We start from the raw sequence: 24264 nt of genomic DNA on the forward strand, positions 1-24264 counted from the left end.
TCTGTGCTGACAGCTCGGAGCCTGGAGCCTGCTTCGGATTCTGTGTCTCCCTCTCTCTCTGCCCCTCCCCCACTCATGCTCTGTCTCTCTCTCTCTCTCTCTGTCAAAAATAAAGAAACATTAAAAAAATTTAAAGTTAAAAAAATAAGACCTAATTATTATAAAAATTGAAACAATGTAGAAATCAATCAAGTCAAAATAAAAGTCCTTCCTCTAATCTTACTTTCACTCAAGAATAAACACCATTAAAGATTTTTATGTATTGTTTTAGAGCTTTTCTATGCTCATGAAATGTATACATGTATAATGTATGTGTTTTAACATGAAATGGGATCAGATTACACATATTGTTCTATAACTTTCTTTTTTAAAAAAATTAGTATGTCACTCGCACCTTTCCCTGTCAGTCTTTGCACATCTGTGAGGGTGACTTTGGGCATCCCTGTGGAGAAGCCCAAAGCTGAGTTCAGTCTTCCATCTTGCTTTTGGTGGTAGCTCTGATTCACTAAAAAGCTGGGAGGTGGCCTTGTTCATAGCTAGTTGTTCAAATATATGAGGAGAGTTTGGGGAAAAAAACTCCTTCTTTAAAAAAAAAATTTTTTTTAACATTTATTTATTTTTGAGACAGAGAGAGACAGAGCATGAACGGGGGAGGGTCAGAGAGAGAGAGGGAGACACAGAATCCGAAACAGGCTCCAGGCTCTGAGCTGTCAGCACAGAGCCCGACGTGGGGCTCGAACCCACGGACCACGAGATCATGACCTGAGCCGAAGTCGGCCGCTTAACCGACTGAGCCACCCAGGTGCCCCCAAAACTCCTTCTTTAAAAAAAATTTTTTTTAACGTGTATTCATTTTTGAGAGAGAGAGCGAGCGAGTAAGCACAAGCAGGGGAGGGGCAGAGAGAGAGGGAGACACAGAATCCAGAGCAGGCTCTAGGCTCTGAGCTATCAGCACAGAGCCTGACACAGGGCTTGAACCCATGAGCCTTGAGATCATGATCTGAGCCGAAGTCAGATACCCAAACGACTGAGCCACCAGGGTGCCCCCCAAAACTCCTTCTTTGCATTCTTGACCCTTTCTGCCCTTCTCTTTCATGGTGCCTTTGGGTCACTCTCTTAATTTATGGACCTTCTTGGAAAACCACATTAGAGTGGCTGTAGCCAGGGAAGGCTTGATCCCAACTTGGATAACATAGCCTTAATGCCTACCCACTGAAAACTTGAAGTGAAGTATGGAAAAATACTTAAAATAATATTTTTAGTTCATAAAAATCTGTCTCTTTTGCACTGCAGCTATAGTCCGTGATGACATGATGTGATACACACACACACACACACACACACACACACACACACACACACAGAGTGATATGCACACATGTGCACACACATTTTGTAAAGTTCCTGTGATCACATATCTGAGCACTATCCCCATGGGTGTTAATTTCTAACTGTTTAGATACTCTTTTATCTGCATCCCAGATTAGAAGTGCAGCTGTTCTCCAGGCTCAGACACACTTGCCTGATCTTGAAGAGACATTAGGGGGTTTCTTGCAACTGTTTTGCTGAGATCTTTAGGAGAATTGGTTTTGGCTGGCTTTCTTTTGGTTCTTGAGTGGATTTTTTTCCCGGACCTTTCTGACCTTTAACTTTATTCATTCTTTGCTTATTCTGACCTCAAAGTGCCTTTAAACCCAAGAGGGCAACTAGACAGTGATGATCCAAAGTTATTTATGAGCTTGATGGTTGTATTAGTGGTTTTTCCATTTTGCCTCTCTCCCTGCAGCTCTTAGGCTGAAAGCACTTTGAAACAGGGTCTGTTTTCCTATAACTGCCTTCTTGCACTTGTTGGGCAAAATCAGAGCAGTGATTGAGTCCTCAACACCCTTATGGTGCTGCAGAGTAATAACATTTATCACACTTCTTGTTTAAGCCCTTTAGAGAATGACATTTCACAGTGTAATTTTGCTTCACAGATTTTTCCCTTGTGAGTTTTAACTTTCAGGGTAGAATTCTCTCTTATGGTTTCACCTTTTTCCTATTTTGTGTATCTGTGAGGAGTTGCACAAATAAGGCTCCTCTCCGCATTGCAAATGGAATCAGGTCATGCTCCCAAGTGCCCTTCACCTCAAGATTCCTGATTGTTTCTTCCTTCTTTGTTGTGAGCAGGCCCAAATTGCCTCACCTCTAGCTGCCCTTTCCACTTTATGAAACAAGCGACTAATAGCAACGCGACTCTAAAAATTCCCGGATGACCTACATGTTGCTCTTTTTATTATCCCTTAAGAAATGTCTCCGTAATTGAAATCTAGAGTAGCAGAGTTTTGTGATCTTGTCATCTAGCGTTTTACTTATGTTTGCCTTATTTATACGGTGCCTTTAAACCCCGGGGTGGTCAAAGTCTGCCCGCGGGACCTGCAGGACTGAAACCAAGAATGTCGTCATTAATTCAAAGGTGAGAAGTTAAACAGTGGTCTCAGTGCCCACACTTGTTCGGGAGTCAGAAGGAGGAAAAGGGAAAGGAAGGGAAGAACGCTGGAACATTTAAGTGGGCAGCAGCAGGGAGAGGCGAGACATCTATGCCAAGATTTATACTGCATGCTACATTTTATTTATTTAGGGGGACATGGGTATCTGTTTTTTTTTTCCCTCTACAGTAATTTATCAGTGAGCGCATCCTGATTTACTAGTGCACAGAGGACCCCCACTGCTAATTCTCCTTTATTTCATATCTTTCTTTTACCTTAACTCATAAAGTTCAGCATTGCTACTTTCTTTATCATCCATCCCAACCCTTTTTGATCTATAGCGCAAGCCCTCCTTTCCCCGCCTCTTTGTCCTTTCTTCACAGATTGCATTCCTCAGTATTGACATTTCAGTCATTTGATTTATCTCAACAGGTTCCCCGATGCCAACCAGATCATAATTCCCTTTCTGGCAGCATCACTTCAAGACCTTCCTGGTTATTTCCCTTGGCTCCTAGTATTTGTGGATCAGCACCTACGAGACTTACTGATGATTTGTCTCCTCTTTTAGGTTTCTGTTTGCTTAGATCCAAACCACAGGTGGTAACTTAGGAGGCCCGAAGATATCTGGAATTGTGTGAAATGTGAGCTTTGTTCTGCTTGGTAGGGAGTGCTGGAATGTTCTATCACGGGCATCTTCACAGAAGGGCCATTTCTGGAATTGGTTAAAACAGAAGGATCTGCCCATAAGCATTCTGTTAGCCATTTGTAAACCAAATACCATCTATCTAATTTTCCTGAGAGCTTCGAGTTGGGGAGAGCTGGGTTATCAGTTTTCAAAGTGGGTTATCTTTTTTTTTTTTTTTTTAACGTTTATTTATTTTGGAGACAGAGAGAGACAGAGCATGAACGGGGGAGGGGCAGAGAGAGAGGGAGACACAGAATCGGAAACAGGCTCCAGGCTCTGAGCCATCAGCCCAGAGCCCGACGCGGGGCTCGAACTCACGGACAGCGAGATCGTGACCTGAGCTGAAGTCGGACGCTTAACCGACTGAGCCACCCAGGCGCCCCAAAAGTGGGTTATCTTTTTAAAAGAGGAACACACCTGTAAGAAACTCATACTAATTTTGGTTAGAGGGGAGTACGATACTCCTTTTCTTGTGCCATTTATTTTTTATCGGTATTTGTGTGGTCTGAGACACATACCACACACGCACGCACGCACACACAAGAGAAACATGACAGAGAAAAAAATTTTCCTTTTGTGAATTCTCATGATGTGACTTTAAAATACTGCATGCTGCATTATCACGAGACCTTCAGTTGTCCTGATTTGCATTAGTGAAATCTATTTCTCATGTCAGACAAGAGAAAGCTGCCTGCATTTCTCTTCCTGGTCCTTCTAGCTTTCTTTACACAGTTTCTATGATTTCTATGATAGAGGGAGGTTTCTTAGCTTGTGTATGATATATTAGAAATTAAGAAAAGTAGCTTTGTCCTTAAGTTGAATATAATCTAAAATTTGCCCATTATTTAAAATTATAATGCCATGAAGTACACTCATAATTCTCCGTTTCATTGCTTTACTCTGTAAGGCATGTGGGGTGGGTCTTTCAGGACTTCTCTGGTTGGGGTTCGTAAAGTTGATGCTCGCTCATCACATGATGGTAGATAAAAGACTTTCTGACTGTGGGTAGGAATGACTCTCAAAAATTCCCTTCCCCATCCTGTCAGTCCTAAGGATGCCCTGACAATGCAGCACTGTGGTGTGCACTTTCCCACTGTTCCCTCGTCTGTGAAATAAAGGAGTTCAATACGTCTCCCCGTCCTCAAATCGAATTTTAAATGGGCTTCCGTTGTACCTGGAGAGATTAGGGTAGCCATGAGGAAGAATTTCCTGGCTCAGAGGGTGTCAAATTGCTTGAATGTTTGTATAATCACATTCTCAACAGACCCTAAAAAAATATTTTAATCTCTTTCAGATACCTGAAGGCAGAGGAGTGAACCTTTTGGCCTTGGGTCCATAACTCAGTTTTGCAGTAGGGAAGACCAGAACAGGTAAAACCAATTTATAATTTCTGATAATGATGCATGGATTTCTGTCCAATATCAATGTTCTACTGATTAAAAAATGTTCCTGGAATCCTGGGAAATGAGTCCAAGCTTATAGATAGGATGACTGAGTAAATAATACTATTATTATTATATAATATTTTTAATAATATATTATTATGTAATAATTATATAATTATTATTATTAGCAGTGACCAAGAATGTCAAGAGAAAAAAGCATGGGAAAAAATATTATAATGGCTATATGTTTAATCTCAGAGGTAAATAATAAGAAATCGACTTAATTTTCTTAAAAAAATCCATTTTTGTAAAGTAACAAATTACAAAAAAAAAAAAAAAAAAAAGAGAAGAAGTAGAATCCAGACTTCATTTTTTGAGTAAGAGACACCAGTGGGGTCAGATTTGAGGACATGATGGGAAAAGTAGTATTAATATAAATTTTTTCAAAACATCAGTAGGTGAAGTCGTGAGGGAAATACGATCAGCGTCCAAATGTTCTACATGATTTATCTGGTACCAGGATTAACACTAATACATATCTGCCTGTTGGAATTACCAAGTAGAGTATGGTAGTAGAAACAACATTTGTCCCTAATGTCCAACATTTAGAATCATTTTTATAGATCGAACCAATCCTTACCAACGGGATTTATGGAGAATTGTAGAAAATTTAATTATTCTATTATAATAGTATGTACACTCTGCAATTAGGAATATTGCTGTAGGTATTGACTGAAAATGCATAGGCTGATGGCTTTTAATAAGAATGGAAGACGAGATACAAGAAGAAAACGGACTCCTTGTTGAGCTATGGCTTCTCAAAATGGCTTCTCACCTTTTTTTTTATACATTTATTTATTTTTTGAGAGCATAGAGAGACAGAGCACAAGTTGGGGAGGGGCAGAGAGAGGAGACACAGAATCCAAAGCAGGCTCCAGGCTCTGAGCTGTCAGCACAGAGCCCGACACAGGGCTCGAACTCACAAACCTGAGATCATGACCTGAGCTGAAGTCGGACGCTTAACTGACTGAGCCACCCAGGTGCCCCTCACTTTTTTTTTTTAAAGGCTGAGAGTGAAGTACTGATTTGCCATTATATAAGGGGCATAATTTATCTGCACTGATTAAAATTATCAAGTATGCAGTGACAGCTCTTTATATTCCAGGTAAATGCTTCCTTTGTGCTTTTCAGCCAAGAATTACTGACATGATGTGGGAAAAGCTGAAGAAGTCAGTATTTGGGGTTTATTTTTATTCAGCAGGTGGCTTGAGATGGATTAATGGCAAATCACAATAAATTATTTATCAGATAATAAGTGTGATAATTGTTCTTATTTATCATCAGTATAACTTGCCTTGTTCTCCTGTCATGCTTTCAATCAAACTCTCCCCAAAGATTTGCTGGTTAAAATATACAGCCAAAAGGTCATTCCAACAATTTTTACTCATAATGGCACACTGATTATCTCCTAATTGGAAAATGTAAACTAGGGGCTCTGTAAGTAATATGAGTGACCCTTGCATTTCTAACACAATGAGGAGAGTCACTCTGTACCTCATTCATCCTACCATGGGGGAACAGTACAATTTTCAGTAATTTTGATGGTCTCCTGAATTAATTGGAAATAACTTTTTTGTTTTCCATGGAGAAGGAAATAAACCCACATGCCCAAATTTGCCGAAAAAGTAGAGATGTAAAATACCACTCACTGTCTACTGTCCTGCTGGCAGCTAATCCATTGAAGCTTAATTGTAATTATCCACCAGGTCTGGGGCCAGAGAGGAATACTGATTACCGCTACGTGCGTTTCCATGGGCAAGACAGTGTATTGAGCCTGTTGCAAAGTTTCAAGTAAATTTATTTCTACCGGCAGCTGTAATGGATCATTGGTCATGGACTATTTCTGGACTTGGTGCAATGGGAGAAAATAATTCCAACCTATTTGTGCAGAATTCCTTAAAAGTTTACCATTCCATTAAAGGGCAACTGACACACACACAATACCCCACCCACTTGAGTCAGTCCAAATGGTCCAAGTTGGACCTGTGGTCAAAATGGCCCAGGGTTATTTTCTTATGGGTTACCTCTTTGCCCAGAAATCCATACTCAGCTAGATAGCTGGCAAAAGTTTCCCAAACTTCCTTAATGAGAACAAAGTCCACATACTTCTCTGTCTCTCCCCTCCTTCCCTGTCTTCCTCCCTTCCCTCTCCCCCTTTCTTCTCCCTCTCACGTGTTTTTGGGTATGACCCTGAGGTCATAGCTCAGACAGGGCCCTCTCCTAATGCTGGGCTTTCCACTGATGTGTACCCTGTCACACAGCTCATCGCCTTTTTTGCACATGCTGCTCCTTTGTGGCTCTGTGAAGCTTGCCCAACCCATGTGTTTATTCCTTTCTGTCTGCTTCTCCTGTATGATCTGGGAGTTTTCATGCATCTGGGTTGGATCACCATCTTTCCCAAGTTGCTTAGCATCTTTCCACAGCTCCTTTCTATAGGGCTCCTATTAATATGATAGGGCATGCCCCTCTAGACCCCCTTGCTGTGTTCTTATCTTGGTTTTAAGCCCCCTTACCATGCTTTCACCTCTTGCACAACTCTGTTTGGACCGTTTGTATTGTGTCTCATATTCCCAATCTTGCCCTCATCCTTGGACACTATTCAGTTGCCTCTTTCTAATGTTGCACATTGGGAGAGCTGGATTCACCTCTGCCCCCTCAATTCAGTTAGCATAAGAGATTGAGCCTTCTGTCTTGCCCCATAGTGGAGCTTGGGCAATATCAATTTTTGCTGATGGTAGAGGCTACTTTCTGACTCTCAATAACCTGTCAGTGGGCCAATTTTCCAAAAGGGACTTGATCGTTATTTCTTGGATTTTATCAGTTCATCGTGAAGTTGGCTTGCCCCATCTAGGAAATAGAAATTGTTAGTGAGCTGGGTGGTAGTGGTATATTCTCAAAGAGCTCCATACAGATTTTTCTTGAGTCCTCTTTTGGTTCTGGTACTGATTGAGATTCAGTGACTCCAATCCTGTGCACAAGGCAAGCAGTTCTTTCTGTGATCAAATGTTTTGAACCCCCAAATTAGGACACATGGATGAACAGCAGAACAGAATACTTGAAAACTTGAAAAATCTAGACTGTTGTGTTAGTTATCTATTGCTGTGTAACAAGTCACCCCCAAACTGAGGTGGCTTAAAACAATAAACATTTATTATCTCACACAGTTTTTGGGGGTCGGGAATTTGGGAGCAGTTTAGCTGGTGCAGGGTGTCTCATGTGGTTGTAGTCAAGATGTTGGCTGAGATGGCAGTTATCTGCAAGCTTGACATGGTGCTTCCATGATGACTCACTGAGATGGCTGCAGGCAGGACTCTGTTCTTCACACGTAGGTCTCTTTATAGGGCTGCTGACTATTCTCACAATATGGTAGCTGCCTTCCCCAGAGCAAGTGATCCAAAACAGCAGGGTAGAAGCTGTAATGTCTTTTACAACCTAGCCTTGGAGGTCACACTCTATTATTTCCACAATATCCTATCCTTTTATTTCCGTAATATTCCAAAAGTCAGCCCAATTCATTATGGAAGGGGACAACCCAAGGACAAGAACACAGAGAGGTACGGATCACTGGGGACCATCTTGGAGGCCGTCTACCACAAAAGTGCAGACTCTTTTATTGTGCCTCGCGCGCTACTCTCTCGTTATCTTTCCAACCAGGCTTGAAATGTGGGGATGTCTGTGCCTTGCTCAGCTCAGCTGAAAGAGGCTCAGGGCACATTATGTCCTTTGAACTCTCAAATCAAAAAACAAAAGACTCCAATGACCGTGATGGTTAAAACAAATTGGGGGTTTAATTTATTCTTTTGTTCCTTTGTTATCAAACCTCGATGTCTCCCAATGTGTATTTCCCAGAGTACTAGTCCTGTGAAGTGCTCTACCAAAAATTATTTTGCAGTCAGACTCAGAGATCCACCATTTTCATGGCCTGATTGATGACTGAGAATTCTTGCAATAGAGATACTTGTTTGACTTTGTTCAACCCAGAATTTCTCAAGTTTATTTGTCCACAGGTTTTTTTTTTTTCATTTTGTCATAGCTAAAAACAACCTCCAAAACTAGTGTTCTTTAAATTATACATTTTGAAACGCTGGTCTAGATAGTTAGATGTCCATAACCGATATTATTTCAGAACAGATTTAAGGTGGTTGTAATATAAAAGTAGCACATTGAACCTACCTGGAATCACAGAGTTGTGTATGGCTAGCAGACTGAAGCCCTTGAAGGGCAATCTTATACCCCCAATATCTAACTCAAAGCCTGAAACTGTTTGCTGGGGAACCCTCAATCAACCTTCCTTTTTGCTCTGGCTAAGAGCATGCACTTTGATGTTTCTTTATGCCTATATGAAATCTCTATTGAAAACTGGTCCTCAAAGTCTTTCAGAGAGTGTTAACCTTCTTCCTCCAGCTGGAGGAAATTTTCTCCACCTACATATAAACTCCAAGAAGCATTGCACTGCTGAGATTAAGCATCTCTTAGCTGGTGTATTTTATGGCTGAATTGTTTGTCTTGGTATGTAAGCCTCTGGGGCATAACCATTTCTTCTTATGAGTCTGGTATAGCACTCAGCACACTGTCAGCACGCAACCCAAAATAAATCATCATAATAATAGTCATAAACATAAATCAAGGGAGCACAATTCAACTTATTTATAGCCTTACAGAAGAAGCACAATAGAAAAAGTGCAGTTATTTTCCACCATATTATCCTATATCATTTCCAAGCAAAATGTCATATTGTCCACTAGTGTGTAACCAGGTAATGAAGGATTCTGGCATAACCTGCAAATTCCATGGGGCCAGAGTTAAATGAGGTGAGGCTAGAAGCTCATGTTTCCCAAGTTTCTATAATTAAAATCTGAATGTCTAGGGCTTATTAAGGTAGTATTTATCATATAATTATGTTGACATTTTAAAAAGGAAAAGTGTTTAAGACAAATTATGTAGTAATATTTAATCACAAAAATCTACTTGTTCTGCTCATTTCTTCAAAGGTCTTCTCTTTGATCTCCAAGGTGAAAGCTTAAGCTTAATGAAGATTTTAATCTAATGTTTAATATAATGGATACCAGTGGATTAGTTAGTGGGTTATCCCTTCTATATAATATATAAGGTCTTTTACCACATTGAAATCCAGGCCACTCTTACAGTTGGGCTTGTGATGACTGAATATCAAAATATAGTAGTCACATTTTCCATTTTTTTAACATGGGGGAATTTTGAAAACACATCTACGCATACATACATACACACACTCATACTCACCCCTCCCCATATATGTAAAAATATCAATCCTCAATATATCTATCTTCAAGCAAGCCACTTCAATGTTTTGATAGACTTCTCAGGCTTTTATTTAAGCATATACTTTAAAAAAATATACAAGTAATACATGACTATATTCTCCTTTTGTGTTTTTATTCTTTTTAAAAATGTTTATTTATTTATTTCGAGACAGAGAGAGAGAAAGAGAAAGGGAGGGAGGGGCAGAGAGAAAAGGAGAGAGAGAATCCCAAGCAGGTTTATAGCACAGAGCCCGAGGCAGGGCTCAATCTCAGGAACTGTGAGATCATGACCTGAGCCAAAATCAAGAGTTGATGCCTAACTGACTGAGCCACCCAGGCACCCCTCTTTTGTGGTTTTTATTAAAATATTTTAGATAGAGCTGAAGTTCTCTTAAACTACCATCTAGACCTTGCCCTCTCTTTTGTTAGCGGCATTCCCTTTTTTGAGTGCTGCCTTTTAAATGCTATTCATGCTCATAAATTTGGTTTATATTCTTCCAGATTTTTGTTGTTTTGCACTAACATACATATATATGTATTTCTATGAAATGTACAGTATTGTTTGTACATTAAAATGTATTTTACGTAAAATGTATTTCCATTATATTTTATGTAATTTTATGCAAATTACTTGTATATTTTTTATTCTTTTAAAATGTTTACTTATGAGAGAGAGAGAGAGGGAGAGAGAGAGGGGAGGGGCAGAGAGAGGGAAACAGAGGATCTGACGTGGGCTCTGTGCTGACAGCAGAGAGCCCCACATGGGGCTCGAACCCATGAACCATGAGATCATGACCTGAGCCAAAGTCAGACGCCTAACTGACTGAGCCACCCAGGTGCCCCTATGCAAATTACTTTTAAACAAAATTATCTATAGCTATGTGCACATATGTACACACTCATACTTTAGTTCATTCATTTTATCCACTATATAATATTTCATCTCTTGAATATACAACATTTTATTTAACAATTCCATGATTTCTACTGCAATGAACATCTTTGAATATGCCTAGAGCAGTTTAAAATTTTTTTAATTTTTATTAAAAATGATATCTAGAAGTTTAAAAGCTGCGTCATGAATATGGACATTTTTTATTTTATTTAAAAAAATTTTTTTTAACATTTTATTTATTTTTGAGACAGGGAGAGACAGAGCATGAACAGGGGAGGGTCAGAGAGAGGGAGATACAGAATCTGAAACAGGCTCCAGGCTCTGAGCTGTCAGCACAGAGCCCGACGCAGGGCTCGAACTCACGGACCCTGAGATCATGACCTGAGCCGAAGTCGGCCGCTTAACCGACTGAGCCACCCAGGCGCCCCTGGACATTTTTAATTTTAACAGGTGGTGTAAAGTGAATGTTCTAATTTCCACAGCCAATACTAGTGAATAGATCCCTTTCTTTGAAATACCTTCCCAATGCATAGTATTTTCAAATGTTAGCACTTCTTCTTACCTGATTGGTGCAAAATGTCATTAGTGATTTAACTTGCATTTCCCTGTTTGTTAGTAAGAGTGAACCTATTGTCATATGTTTCTTGTCCATTTGTATTTCCTTTTCAGTGAATTGCTTATTTATATTCTTTATTTTCCTATTTGATTGTCTTTTTCTTATTAATTTGTATAACTTCTTCCTAAATTCTGGATACAAATATTTTATCTTTCATATTTGTTTTAAATATCTTTCAAAATCTGGCTTTTGTCTTTTTTTTTTTTGTTTAAATGTAGTTTAAAATTTTCAGGTAAAATGGGGTGCCTGGGTGGCTCAGTCAGTTAAGTATCTGACTTTGGCTCAGGTCATGATTTCACAGCTCGTGAGTTTGAGCCCCATGTCAGGCTCTGACAGTTCAGAGCCTGGAGCCTACTTTGGATTCTGTGTCTCTCTCTCTCTGCCCCTCCCCTGCTCACTCTCCATTTCTGTCTCTTTCTCAAAAATAAATGATTAAAAAAATTTTTAAATTTTCAGGTAATCAAATTTACTTATAATTTTCTTTTATGGTTTTTACTTTTTTCTAAGTTTAGAAAGACAAGTTTTGATTTGTTTTGTTTTGTTTTTTCCTTTTAGTCACAATGAGTTTGCAGTAATTCTGGATCTTGGCTTGATCAGATGTGAAATCAACGTAGAACTGAAATTCAGCTAGTCAATAACTAGACTTAATGAACTTAATGGAGAATTGCAGAAAATATCTAATACATGTACCCCATTAAAAAAAAAAAGCAAGGGTACCATTTTCTTTTTTCATCAATGATTTTATGCCTGAGCTTATTATATTTAGCAGTTGGATTCCCCTCCTTTGATTTCCACCATCATCTAATCAGACATTTGGCAATCTCCATTAAATGGCTTTCTCATTCTGTCACTAAAATTTTAACAGCAGTTGTTAAATGAAACAAGAGAAAGCTGTGTTCACCAAGATGTACTCCAATTGCAAGGGAAAATGGCTTCGGAATTGGAATCAACACGGTTATGTCACATGAGAAAAATTTCTCTCCAACTTTCCTGCTTTATGCACACCTGCCACTCTCTGTTTTTCCGGTAGGTTTTCTATATCCAGACACCTTCCAGAACGCTTATCCTTGTCTGCTTTATTAACATTTGTTAATATCTTACTCTGGTAAGATATCAAGCAGTGAGACAATTAGAAGTTTGATAAGGTCTAAAGTGACAGCTGCCCAAGTTTTCAGCAATGGAGATGGAATCTTAATGAGATGGACAGACTCCTGCCACACCACTGTGCCATGGGGCCAGCCTCCATACAGGGTACACGCGCTAATGTAAGAGCATGTGGCAGCAGATCATGGCCACTTTGGTAGTTTTAGGCTTGTTTTAGGTATCGGTGGATTGACTGGGTGGCATTGAAAACATCTTTTTCAAGGAAAATTTAAATGTTTTTATGGCTAATATTATATTGGATGTTTTTAATGAAGATCTTTCATATGTCTTATATTGTTTAGTCCTTACAATAAACCTGAAAAGTATTATTTTTAAACCACAGCTTTATTGGGATATACTTCAAATACCAGACAATTCACCCACTTAAAGGATTCGGTTAAGTGGTTTTTAGTATGTTTATGGAGTTGTGAAACTGTCACCACCATCAATTTTAGAATATTTTCATCATTGCTCCATGAATCCCCATGCCCCTTAGCTGTCACTTCACCATCCCAGCCTTAGACCCCCATTAATCTGCTTTCTGCTGCTATAAATTTGCCTTTTCTGGACATTTCATGTAAATGGAACCATTCCATATGTCGTCTTTTGTGACTGGCTTCTTTCATCTAGTGTGTTTTCAAGGTTCATTCCTATTCTAACATGTATTAGTGTTTTATTCTTTATTAATGATGAATAATATTCCATTGCATGGATATACCATATTTTGTTTATCCACTCATCAGTTGATTAAAATTTGAGTTGTCTCCAGTCTGATAGGTGTTATTATCCTCATTTGATAAATGAAAAAACAGTGTCAAAGCACTCAAGCGATCTATCCACTCTCACACAGCCAGTGTCAGAACTGTAGATTAAATCCAATGCACATTTCATAATTTAAGAATATCTGCTTTCATTTCTTTCACTTTCATTTTGTTTCCTCTTAAGATTAAAGATACCCCAATATTTATGTTTAGGAATATTGCTATTAACTTGATTCTTTTGATGCTAAGTCATTTTCTTTGATCCCCCTTGATAGGGACCAACTTCCTGGGCACCATGAGTGTAATGAGATTTATATACATCAAAAGCTCAACACAGATATTCTCCAAGTGCATATACTTCAGAATCCCACTCATTATCGTTGTGCTAACCTGTTAACTTTTGACAGTTTGGTAGTTGATGACAGTGAACAAATTCCTGGCTGATATGTTAGTTATGATTTGAAAGCAGGGAGGAGTAAAATGTCTTGAAATTTTTCCTAGTTCCAAATTTAACAGATTTAGAGAGCTCTGCTTCCTTGCTCAATATGTTAAATGTGGGAGAATGTCTCAAGTGTAAAAACAAATGATGCTAAGGGTGAACAATAAAATTTCTGATCCCATAGCTTATTTTAAGGTTCTTCATATCTGGTGTTTAGCATAGTAAAAATGGAATTGTTGAATTTGAAGTTGGACATTGCAATGAATGTCTCTCATATATGGAAGAAAATATCAATTAATTTAAAAGGCCCCTTGGGACTTATTGATCATCATTCTGTGCCAAATAAATTATTAATGATCAAATGAAGTGGCAAAAATATTCCATATCTAGCAATATTACTTGAAACAAATGATTTCTGATATCTGGTTGTAGGGCAAGTAGGATTTCTAGGTAAGGAAACCCTGGATCCATAGTTTTTCTATTTGCGAGGGATTTTACCTATCAGCTAATTTTCAACACCCCCCCCCCCTTTTTTAACAGTTGGGGAAACTATGTCCTGAAAAGGTTAAGATCTTTTTTGAGGTTACAGAGTGAAGGTCGGTCTTCTTATGCTTCATCTGACTAACGACTATTCTTAAGACTTAGTAGATGTTTTTGGCAGGAGACATCCCTGACATCCTTCCTCAATTCTCCTTCGATTTTCCAAAGTTTCCAAGGATATTATAATGATTTGTTGTGTGAACTCAGTTAAATGTGAGTTTGACTATGTCTTGCTTTCCAGTGTATTCCTACTGTCCGGCCAATCTGGGAACATAATGGATGTTCTATAAATATTTGTTGAATGAATTGAGCTTGTGTTTCTGTGAGACTCTATCAGTGTTGTTTCATGCTTTTCTCTCTCGTGGTCCAGGCTAGATTTTTTTCTATGTTTTTAGCAATGGGACACTTTCTTGATCACTAACAATTTACAGAAAACTCCAGTGCATGAGAAAGATGATAGAAGAGCTGTCTTGGTTGAAGCAAGGGTTGAACTCTGTGGTAGGGGTAAGGGCTGGGGAGAGGACACATCTCAGAAGAGTGCCAAGGGTCCTGGGATCACAGCTGAAAACCCTCATTCCAGACTCTTAAAGAGAATTAAGATCCCAACTAGGAATAGCTATTGCATATTCATTAGTCCGCATCCTGTTTGAGGAAAGTAATGATCCGTGAGCTTATATAAGAGTCTAAGTCTTAAAGAAGCTATATATTCATTCAGTTCTCTTACCAATCATGTAATGAGTACCTACTATGTACTAGGGTCTGTTTTAATAACTAGGGATATAAAACAATGGGCAAAATGGCTCAAAATATTTTCCCTCACTGAGCTTATATTCTGATAGGGGAAGATAGACAATAAAAAAAGATAAGTTATGTAGTATATTTGATGGTGATAGGTCTATAGAGAAAAGTGTGAAAGGAGTACAGGGTTTGTGTGTATGTGTGTGTTGTGGAACTGCAATTTTATTTTATTTTATTTTTTTCAACGTTTATTTATTTTTGGGACAGAGAGAGACAGAGCATGAACGGGGGAGGGGCAGAGAGAGAGGGAGACACAGAATCGGAAACAGGCTCCAGGCTCTGAGCCATCAGCCCAGAGCCTGACGCGGGGCTCGAACTCACGGACCGCGAGATCGTGACCTGGCTGAAGTGGGACGCTTAACCGACTGCGCCACCCAGGCGCCCCAATGTGGAACTGCAATTTTAAATGGGGTAGTCATGGAAGGTCTAAGTGAGAAAGTGTCTGCATATTGACTTGAAGAAAGTGAGGGCACGAGCCATAGGCCATCTGGGACAATAAGTACAACACCCTAAAGTGAAAGCATACCTGGCACGGGAGAAGAGGGTTTCTCTCCTCTTTCTCCTTTGCATGAGATTCCTTGGATTACGGAGAATCATAGAAGAATTTTGATCAAGGAAATGATTTGGTTGGATTTTCTTCTTTCAGATCCTACCTGTAGGCAATAGGTAGGAAGGTGTTTTCCTTATGAATGATCTAAGAATAACTTACCCAATGTCATGGGATTCAGTTTCGTATGGCCAATTAATTGTTTGACGCAAATAAATGCTTATTTGAGATGTAAATGAATGGTCTTCCCATTTCTTTCCCCGTTCCTGTGTAGAAGGGAAGAGTTAAGAATCTCCTTTCTTAAGAGGTCTTTCAAATAGGCTAGAGTCTCATCTAGGGTAGTTTAGGAGAGGCCTTGCCTGAAGGCAGATCAATCTCTCAAGTCTCATTACTGCCCAAAGAGTCTTTGCAATAGACTGAGCCTCTCCAGGTGATCTCAAATTCTCTCTATTAACCAGGAGAAAGTCCCCTGACACTGTCATCTGTTCAGTTTTCCCTGCATCAGATGCAGAGGAAATACTGGGGCATCACAGCCCTTAGGGGGTGTAGGAGCACCGTTCTCCATCGTTTAGACTGTGAGCAGCATCATTAGGGTGATGCTGAAGGAAACGAGTCCTGAGAGGTTGCTGTGTGACCACATTTGCTATAGACCCTATTTTCTAAAATGCTTCTCTAGTTTCTTTCAAGGGAGGTTGTTATCTGCCACTCTAAACAACTTGCTTTGTAGCCAAGTCACTTGTGGGGAGGACAAGTTATGAGGCTTCTGAACCAGGCTGGTTATGGGAGAAACAGAATGGCGACCAAGGGCCTTTAAGTGCTGTTCAAATTATGGTTTTGTTTGGGGCCCCGTGGAGTATTGTGTTTATGTTTTATTTAGTGAGTGCCTGGCACTGAAAAATGGACGCCATACAGCCTTCTAGTGGGAGGCTGGGGAAGGTGAGTCAGAACATCAGAGCAGAGGGGAGCTTGAAGTGGAGGAAATATACCCTGTCCTGTCATTACTGAGTTCATCCTCTTCAGTTATTTTCACCTGTTAAATGTCTTGTGCTGTGGCTCCCCTGAGGCCCAGCCTTGGGTAAATGCTTGTTACTGCTTGGAGGTTGTTGGTAGTGGTGCTGGTGGGGGGCGAGGTGAGGGGATAGATGGAAGAGGAGACTTATGATGCGTCATGAAAAAAAGACCCCATGCTTACACTAATACATGTACTTCATGCAAAAATGAATTCTTTTCATTTATTAAGATATTCCAGGTGAGCCCTTATTAAAGGAACTGAATGGCAAATTATTTGTAAAACAGTTTTTTCCTAATTAAAAATGGATTTTCCTGGTACTTATTGCCTGAAAACAGGAAACAACTATAAGACACCTTGTTAGACATCACTTGAGCTTGGCTTAGGGATGTGAAAAGTACTTGGCTTTGGATACCAGAGTGACCAGGTTTGAATCTTGCGTCCACCATTTGTAAGCTCTGTGACTATGGATAAATCACTTCTCTTCAGAGTCTTCAACTGATTCATGTGCAGAAACGGGGGTGATGATTTTTCTCACACTGGATTGTTGTGATGTAAAGTATCTGGCACATGATAGAGGCTCAGTGTTATTTTGTTCTGTTCTTTCTCTACTGGTGTGCATTAACACACCAATTTAGGCTGAACAGAAAACATGAACTTGGTTTAATAGAAAAATTAGCCAGTTATGGTAAAGAAACTATTCCTTCCTTCCTCAAATTATTAATTAATTAATTAATTAATTAAATCTATAATGTTATTAAAAAATCTTTTTTCTAACATTTATTTATTTTTGAGACAGAGAGAGACAGAGCATGAACGGGGGAGGGTCAGAGAGAGAGGGAGACACAGAATCCGAAACAGGCTCCAGGCTCTGAGCTGTCAGCACAGAGCCCGACGCGGGGCTCGAACTCACGGACAGAGAGATCATGACCTGAGCCAAAGTCGGACGCTCAACTGACTGGTCCACCCAGGCGCCCTTATAAATGTTATTTTTTTAAAGTAAACTCAGCACCCAGCACGAGGCTTGAACTCACAACTCTGAAGTCAAGAGTCACATGCTCCACCGACCGAGCCAGCCAGGTGCCTCTCAAATTGTTTTTGTGCTTTCCTTGGACTTTGATGACTTATCCTTAAGTCTGAAATCACCTATGATAACTTTCTGACTCTAGCTGCTGCAACAGCCTCAAAAATTTCCGCTGCCTGGCCCTGCTCATCTCTCAGAGACTTGGAATTGATGCCACATTGGAACTCATCACATTTACCAATATGTCAGTCTGTCATATTGGATTTTGGATTTCCTCTGAGTACCAAAATTCAACATTTGATACTGAGTCAGTTGCCTCACATTTGGGAAAACGCTTCATGTAACTAATAGATTTTATAGAAGCCGGAAAATGGTAGAAAAAACATTTCCCAAAGTTTACGTGTTCACTACATTTATTTTCTCATAGACCAAATAAGAATGCCATAATTCTAAGACATTGGAGTCGACCACCCCGAAGGAACTCCACCGATGGTGGGCACTGTAATAAAACACAGGAAACTGGCCCAGATGTTACAAAACAGCATAATATTTGTCATTTTGACGGTCTTTGGGGTGGGAGGTGCTGCTTGGTCTTCTCCTATGGAGGAGATATATCTATTTACTGTTATAACCCTGGACCGTTTCCTTCTATAAAGGATGAGTTGCTTGCAGATAGTTATTCATTTACGATATTAAAGTTTCTGTGTCTTAAAGTATTCTTGCTCTCTGGTGGAAATTCTAAGGGGAGGCAGTGGGTTTCCGCATTTGCCAAGTCGTGGTATTATTGATTTCCCCAGGAATCACCTTGGCCATGAGTGTTGGGTTTGTGACTCTCTGTGGAACGTATCGGTATGCTAAACATCTGAAAGTACATTGTGTTTATATTTCTTTATCAGGGCAAATGGCAGGATAAGGATTTCATTTTGTTTCTGGCTATGATGATCGAATAGGTGGAGCCTCTACTGCTCTCGCTTTCATATTTTCTAGTGTGGTTTCTTCATTTGTCAGAGTAACCAGATTGCTTTATTTCTTAGTATCTGTCAAAAGGCCTGTAGAGAAGGATCAATCCCTCCTTGCTCCAATAATCCTGTAACTTCATCTTGTGACCAATGTTCTGATTTTTGAACTTGTACCCCCAAATTAGTACCATTCTTCCAAAGAGTTTTCTGGGAAGGCTAAACACTAAGTCCAGTGATGTTGCAAACACTGCTGTATGATTGCTCGAACCATTTCTGGGACTTCCAGAATGGAAACTGTCTTCAGAGGCAAAACACTGGTCACATGGACAAGAGTTTACTGATTATTGCGAACTTTAAAATCTAACACCCGTATTGATCTCTTTGAAAAATCAACACTTTGAATGGATACGCTGTAGTTTGTTTTTGAAAAAAAATTAGCCTCATTACTGTATGGTCACAGCTGACAAGTTATAGAAAAGAATAATTGTAATAACACAGCCATAGCCAATGGCTTGTGCTAGAAAGGACAGTGCGAAGTTTTCAGCTTTTCTTTCGTCATCAGCATTCGCTTCTTTTCCAGTCATTACTGCACGCATTAGTACTTGTTTCTTTTCCGCCTTGATTTTTTTTTTTTTTTTTTTAAATCTTTCTGTTGAGGATTTCTTCCAGGATCCCGGAACTGGTAGTCTCGCTTATTTAAGGGAATCTTTTATATTCCTGGTTCCATGCAAATTCCTTGGTGGTTCCAAACTTTATTTGTTGTTCTCTCCTTTCTAGCCAAGACCATCTTTACTTTTGACTCCTGAAGTCCTATTAGCCCAGCTACTCTTCCGCATCAGTGGAAACGGCTAACCACTTTGCTTCCTCATGATACTGACTTTGCCACTACTTTCCTGTAATGTTGTATTTGAAATCTGAACTCATAGTAAGAAAAGTCATGCATAATGGTTAAGATTTGTAATAACCTTTTATATGTTGTATTGCGGTGTGTGTGTATGTGTATTCTCTTTTCTGGATTCTTGTTTTACTTTGTGCCCCATTGGTCAAGTTTCTACTAATTACTAAGGCTCAATCATATTCAGAAGGAGAATATTTTTGTTGAGCAGCATTTAGGAGTTTGGTAGCATGCAGAATTTGCAAGAAAAAGGAAACTCAAAGTCAGGAAGACTGATAAGTGACCCAGTCAACCTGAGTCCCTGGGCACCACACTTACTTTTTGCTTCAATAAAGTCTGCTTCAAAGCAATCTCAATCCTTCATCAAAGAGATTTCCAGAGCACTCCCAATGGGTTAACATAAATCTTACTGTTCTCACTCTTTTTTCCCCCCTTCCAAGTTGCCTTTCAAAAAAATCAGTCCTTGTGTCTCCATTTCTTTAAATCTTTTATCCTCGGGCCGCTACCAGTGGCTGTATGGATTACATATCAGCAGTTAAGAATATTCCACAAAGTCCTGGCTTGTTCTCACCCTGCAGTGCTTACAGTCACCGATTGTGATGAAAGGAATTTGAAAGGCACAGCCAGGCAATCCTTAACCGGCTCAGCACATTCCCTCTCTGCGGCTTATCACGCTGTAGATGTTCTTTTGACCAGCCATCAGTCATGTTTGAAACTTTCCCGTGATTCCTGAGATATGAACCCCTTTGATAGAAGTTAACAATACAGCCCATGCAGCACGGGCTAAGGAAAATACTTTTGACTTCATGTTAAAGAAATGCTTTGTTCCAGCTCAGATTTTTATACTTTCTTAGTGTCTCCTTTCTCCTGGGTAGCCTCCATGGCCCCCCGCCAGGCAAGCCAAGTGTGAGCACCCACGGATGCTTAAGTGGCTGTCATAACCATAGAAGAAAGGCACCTAGAGGGAGATTGAGAGGAATAAAGAGGAGCAGAAAAAGAGGTGGAGCAGAGACAGAAGGAGACGAAAAGAAAATGAAAAGAGCATATCAAGTCGAAGACAGAAGGTTTTGAAATGTTTTGGGGAGCAGGAGGTTTGTTCGTTATTTGTATCTTACCGTATGTGATTCCTTCCTTGTTTTTAAAAATTTAGGCTTTAGGGGCACCTGGGTGGCTCAGTCAGTTAAGCGTCCGACTTCAGCTCAGGTCATGATCTCACAGTTTGTAGGTCTGAGCCCTGCGTTGAGCTCTCTGTTGTCAGCACAGATCCTCTGTCACCTTTCTCTCTCTGCTCCCCCCACCCCCCGCGTGTACTCTTCCTCTCTCTTTCAAAAATAAATAAACATTAAAAAAATAAATAAAAATTTAGGCTTTACTTTAAATTTTTTTAATGTTTATTTATTTTTGAGAGAGAGAGAGAGAAAGAGAGAGAGAGAGAGCACAAGCAGGGGAGGAGCACAGAGAGATAGGGAGACACAGAATCCAAAACAGGCTCCAGGCTCTGAGCTGTCAGCACAGAGCCTGACACAGGGCTCGAACTCACAAACCGTGAGATCATGACCTGAGCCAAAGCCAGATGCTCAACCGACTGAGCCACCCAGGCGCCCCTAGGCTTTACTTTAAAAAATTTGAATTTTTATGCCTGGTTCAGGGTAGCAGGGCAGATAACTCTGCTATGCTGGTGAGAATTTAGCTCTGAGCTCTGGGGGCTAATATTTAAACATCAAAGAAGACAAGGAGCCCTCATAGCAATCAGGCAGACTTCATTTTCAGTTATTTTAACTGAAAGAGAAGAGAGGAGTCTTCTGCAAAATTATGGGGCCCTGGACCCCCATATTATCATGCATTATTGTGCATGGACGGGGTGTTGATTGCGCAGTGCTATGGGAAAGCTATTTATCAACTGAGCAACATAAAAATTAAGTGCCACCTACATCCCTGTGTTGAGGGTTGGAGATTGGAATTAAAATGTCACCCTTTCTTTTATCTTCAGCTGTGGTTTGGAGGCACTTCCCTGGAGGGTTGATTTGCTCCTTCTTTCTACTGCGTTGGAATAATTCCATTAAAAGTCTTTTGCTTACTCAAGTAAAACACCCTACCAAGTGAGTGGCATTTGGCAAACTCACTCCCTTTTCTTGATTATTCTGGTCTATTGATCTGTGTCTCTGGAGAAATTCTGGAAACTTCCAAGAAGTCTTTTGCAGTTTAAAATATTATCTCCCTGGCGATTAACTCAAATCAGAGGCTAATAAGATGAATTCCTTCCTTGCATTGGCGATCCCAGGTCTTCCTTCACTCCCATCAATCCTCCAGCTCTCAGAGACCTTAGAAATGAAGAAGTATATTTGTCACCAGTGGGTAGCAAGGCAGTGGAACAATTCAGATTGGCTAGACAGAAATAAATGCCTTTGCAGGAAAAGTAGAGGGCGCACAGTGGGTTGTAGGAAATTGGAAAGAGGGAATTTTGCATGGATATGGTGGAAAGATAAACCTCATTCTGACTCTAACCTCTGTTTTTTTTTTCCTTCCCCTCCCCCATGGGTTTCTGTTAAGTTTCTCAGGATCCACATAAGAGTGAAAATATATTCATCCTATCACTGGTAAAATTCTGTGAGGTCTGGATCCAAATCATTTGCCACTGGGAGCAAGGGGAAAAAAAATGAAAATGTCTTCCTTTGTACATTATTTAGGAAACATCATAATTGGCTTTTGAACTCCTGGAACACACAAAGAAAGAAGGCAGTAAGCTTTTTCAGAGAGTCTACTTTCTCCTGAAGAGCAGAGAGCAAAAAAAATGAATGATGGGCTACTTCTAATTTATAATGATGGTTTCATCTCTTCCAGATATTACTTCAGTTCTTGGATGATCGCTTCTCCCCACCTGAATCCCAATTGCTTTTTAAAGATGAAAAAGATCACAGAGGCTATAGAGTCCATTTCTAGTCATTACAAGTTTGCAACGTACACATGGCTTCCGATACTAGTTTAAATTTCTTTGAATAATGAAAATTTTGGTTTTTATTTTTTTCTTTGATTCATAGCTTGATTGACAAACAAATGCTTGTAAATAAAGCTGGGTAGTTCATATCTCTTTTTAAATTTTGTTTGTGCCAAAGCCCAGATTTCAGGTCTCCTCAACTAAGTTCTTTTGAACATAACTAGTGGCTTACTTTATTAGAAGAAACCAAATAGGCAACATGAGAAAGACTGCTAATACGTATATGTCTTACATAATAAGAACATAGGGTGGTTAGCAAGAAACATATAAAGTGTCTTATAATATTGAGGTGGGTTATCCTTTCGTGCTTGCTGTTGGATCTGGCACTTTTTGTTTTTTAACGTAGGCTGTAGTTTTAGGTATTCTGAAGCTCTGACCACTTTCATTCATACTTACATAAAAAAAAAAAAATTGGAATGCTCCCCAAAAGAAATGGTAATGTTTTATGCTACTTTTTTTTTAAGAAAGAGAATTTGATCTTTAGCAAAGAGCAAGGATAAAATCCATGTATTAATCATTCCCACTGCCTTTGTCCCAAATTTAAGATTATTGCTTCTCTCTCTGCTTCAACATCTTCTTTAACTGATGCTTCTTCTTTTAGACAGGGAAAAATAAGGATAAAGGGTAGAATATATGGGGACAAATGATAGGGCAAGATGTATTCATTCTCTAGGAGCAGGAACCATATCTTCTTTAGCATGGATTCCAGTCTCAGCCTGTCTCACTTTGCCAAATATTTAGAACAGCAGCTTGAATCAGAATCATTTGATTTTGTTGATGGGATAAATGAGTAAGAAGACAGGATTTGTGGGCAAGTCTAGACCAATAGTTTCTGGAGTGTGGTTCTGTGTAACCCTAGTCTAGATATATACCTCATGAAAGTATTCTGTACAAAAAATTCTGGGTAGGAGAAAACAGATGGAAAAACATTACGTATTATATTTGATTTAGGGGAGTCAAAATATACATTAGTATATTAAGGACTGTGAAAAAGTCCCATAGGAAAGAAATCTGTGGGACAGGAATAAACCCAAGGTGTTTCCAATCTATTTGACCGTGGAACTATTTTTCCTCTTTTTCGAAACTTCCCTCCTCTTAAAGTCTCACAGAACCATGCTGTGATTAATGTCCTGGATTAAGGTAGATTGGATTAAGATTGGAAAATCTTGTCTTCTTTGGGAACTGGATTCAAGATGTGTTTATTTTGAACACGCACAGTGCCTTCAGCTATCACAGGAAACCCCATTAGTAAGAAAAGGTAGCCAATGAAGTCAAAACCTTCATTTCCTATGAGGTCAGAAAAAAATCAGTGGAAACAAAAATGTCAATGAAATATTGCTTTGAGAGGAACCAGATACAACTTGAAATATAAATGTCTATTATGGGAAGCAGTGGTTGGGTCTGCCTAAAATGTTTGCTGTTGAAGAGTCACGGGCTTAATATAATCTTCCAGAGAGAAACTGTGTGCTCTCCTGGAATGCATAACAATTTGGCATGGGCAAGCAGTGTGGACTGATGATTTTATGTGTCTTTGATTTTTTCGTGTTTTTCTAGAGTCAGAGTGGACTGAAAAAATCAGGCCCCATAAATATTTTTTCTTATATTTGTAAGGCTCGTGAAGAGATTTACCATGAAGAGGCCAGTGTACCGTTTCCTGGGCAAGCTTCGTTGTGTCTTGCTCTGTTCTGAGCATCATTAGAGCCCTCGTTTGAGACAAATGGGCTCCATCATTTCTTCACCATTCAGGCCCGTAGGAGGAAGAT

At 39.6% G+C, this 24264-nt stretch overlaps 1 long non-coding RNA gene across 1 annotated transcript; it reads left to right on the forward strand.

The window, feature by feature from the left end:
- The first annotated feature begins 2022 nt into the window (after positions 1 to 2022).
- On the forward strand, positions 2023 to 24264 carry LOC121027347 (uncharacterized). The gene is made up of 3 exons (XR_005788679.1): positions 2023 to 2455; positions 4448 to 4523; positions 24113 to 24264. It is a non-coding gene; the product is annotated as an uncharacterized LOC121027347 (long non-coding RNA).

This window comes from Herpailurus yagouaroundi, unplaced genomic scaffold, assembly GCF_014898765.1.
Source record: "Herpailurus yagouaroundi ecotype Mexico unplaced genomic scaffold, PumYag 28, whole genome shotgun sequence".
Lineage (NCBI taxonomy): Eukaryota > Metazoa > Chordata > Mammalia > Carnivora > Felidae > Herpailurus > Herpailurus yagouaroundi.